The following is a 2350-nucleotide window of genomic DNA, read 5'->3' on the forward strand; positions in this document are numbered from 1 at the left end:
ATGATCATCGTTACTCGCCATTATTGACGTTCTCGAAATGCTGATTTTCTCGAAGGAAATACCAAGAAGGCCAACCGTGACGCGCTCCTTCGCACCACACCCCTCCTATAAATACTCACTTTCTAAAGGCAAGCTACAAAGCGTAGCTGCGAAGGGGTAAGGCCACAAGTCTGCCACTTGATTAACACATTCTTCGAGATAGATCTGTTCCGTTGATGACCCGTCTCTTCAAACGTCACACTTGCACGATGTCATTAATAATATCATTAATGGCGTTCGGAGAGCCGCGCCCTCACGTGGACATGCCCCTCGGGTACATATCCACACAAGCGCTGGTCTAGTCAGTCGAATTCACATCTCCTTCGACTAGACTAGTGGGAAGGCATGTGTTATGGGCGTAAAGGATCAGGTTAGGTTAACCAAGTCAGAGGAGGCAATGAGGTTAGCCATAGTCAAGGAGTTGTGTGAAGCAAGCGAACCCCTGGCCCAAGCCTCTGGTAGCTCACTTATTCGACCCCCGTGGACAAATACTAAGTCCTCCAGCATATCCGCATCAACTGTCTCAAAGCCGAGACGAGCCATAGGTTGGCTCGGATCCATGGCCTCACGGTGATCCGAACTCCACTGCGGCTAGGATACCGGGGCACTTGCTGAGCCGAACTTCACCTCGGCTGGGAACCGAATTCCACTTCTTCTCGGTTCCAGCACTAGAACCCTCTTCGGTACGGGAACAAGGCCTCTCTCTCCGAGCCGAGCGCCACTTCGGCTCGTCCGAGTAAGGCTCCGCTTAGGTATCCTTGCCTCCCTCGACAAGGCTTGTCAGAGAAGGAACCCCAGATCTCTCCATTTCCCAAGGGCCACTCCGTCCATCATTCGTTATGAATGTTCCCCATGTCCTCTCACCGTCTCCTCATAAGGGGGCACGTGCCTGATGTGACTCCTTCCTTAATGCAAGTCAGCGACGAGATATACTTGCCAGTTGCACCATTCCTCTGGACACGACCCCTGACACATCTCAGGACACGTTCATAATGATGATGGAACCCCAAATCACATCTTGGATGTGACACAACGTTTTCTCCTGCCTTAAAGGGTTAGCATCTTGCCGGAGAAGGTAAGCAAGAACGGATTGAAAAACTTTTTTTCCATCTTCCGCCTCCCATCTTCTTCTCCGGCCGCTAACTTAAGCATCGGAGTGGTCGCGCCAGGGGACCCCCCCTCTGGCCCTCCATCTCACGTGCTTCTTTCTTGCAGGATCCTTCTTCCTCGTCCCGGAGGACGCTCCAGTTAGGTACGGTGAGGTGCTGAAGAGGGAGTTAGCCGCTTGGTCCAGAAGCGGATCTCAACAGGAACAAACTATTGAAAGAGATGGACTACGATCAGTTGAATAGTACTTGTTCAAATCACTTCAAATAAACCATTTATCATTTTGCAAAGTCAGTGTTGATTGTTTTTTCAATTAACTTAATCTATATGTGTGTTCATAGTTTAAGGCAGCTGAGTACACTCGGGCAGAAATTGATGAGGTGCGTTCCGAGGTGGCAGACTGTATACAAGATCATATTTATGAGTAGGTATGGAATGCTGATCTCCATAATTTCATTTATTTGTAATAAATATATTTGTTTGTGATTAATTCTGCTGCTGTTGTTGTGTATGGAATGCTGATCTCCATAGTTCATTGTGTATAATTCTGCTGTTTGTGATTAATTCTGCTGCTGCTGTTTATGAGTAGGTATGGAATGCTGATCTCCATAGTTCATTGTGTATAAATCTGCTGCTGTTGTGCCCATATTTTGGATAAATTAGTATTATCTTTTGGCAGGCTGGTATTTGGCAGATGGACCTGTTCTATTTCTGCTGCTGTTACTTGGTGATGCTAATGTTGTGCCCATACTTGGTGATGCACTTGCTGTTACTTGGTGCTGCTAATGTTGTGATGCACCTGTTCTATTTCTGCTGCTGTTGGAGGATATTCTGTTGCGTTGAAACCTTTGTTATGGACCTGCTGCTGTTAATTATGGAGCTTCTATGTTGGAAGTTGTAACTTGAATTTGTGTTATGAACTTGTATAAGTTGTATGTTATCGACCTGCTGTATGTTATGAATTTGTGTTATGAACCTGCTGTAAGAATAATTTTTGTGTAAATATAAGTTGTATGTTTTGTATGTGATTTAGTAAATTTTGTAGCCAATGGTTTTGTATTTACAAAATATATTATTTCTTATTTACTGCTAAAAAAATCAAAAGACAACGCTTTTAAAAATGTTGCAAAACCCAAGCAATTTGTAACAAAATTACAACGCTTTTTAACCGTTGCAAAATGTGTTGTCATACCTATTAAAAATA

At 44.5% G+C, this 2350-nt stretch overlaps 1 long non-coding RNA gene across 1 annotated transcript; it reads left to right on the forward strand.

Moving 5' to 3' along the window:
- The first annotated feature begins 1455 nt into the window (after positions 1 to 1455).
- On the forward strand, positions 1456 to 2127 carry LOC141830292 (uncharacterized). The gene is made up of 3 exons (XR_012601955.1): positions 1456 to 1574; positions 1678 to 1735; positions 1826 to 2127. It is a non-coding gene; the product is annotated as an uncharacterized LOC141830292 (long non-coding RNA).
- Positions 2128 to 2350: the final 223 nt, after the last annotated feature.

Source organism: Curcuma longa, chromosome 6 (assembly GCF_044706935.1).
Source record: "Curcuma longa cultivar G26 ecotype Majalengka, Jawa Barat chromosome 6, ITB_CL_G26_1.1, whole genome shotgun sequence".
NCBI classification, from domain to species: domain Eukaryota; kingdom Viridiplantae; phylum Streptophyta; class Magnoliopsida; order Zingiberales; family Zingiberaceae; genus Curcuma; species Curcuma longa.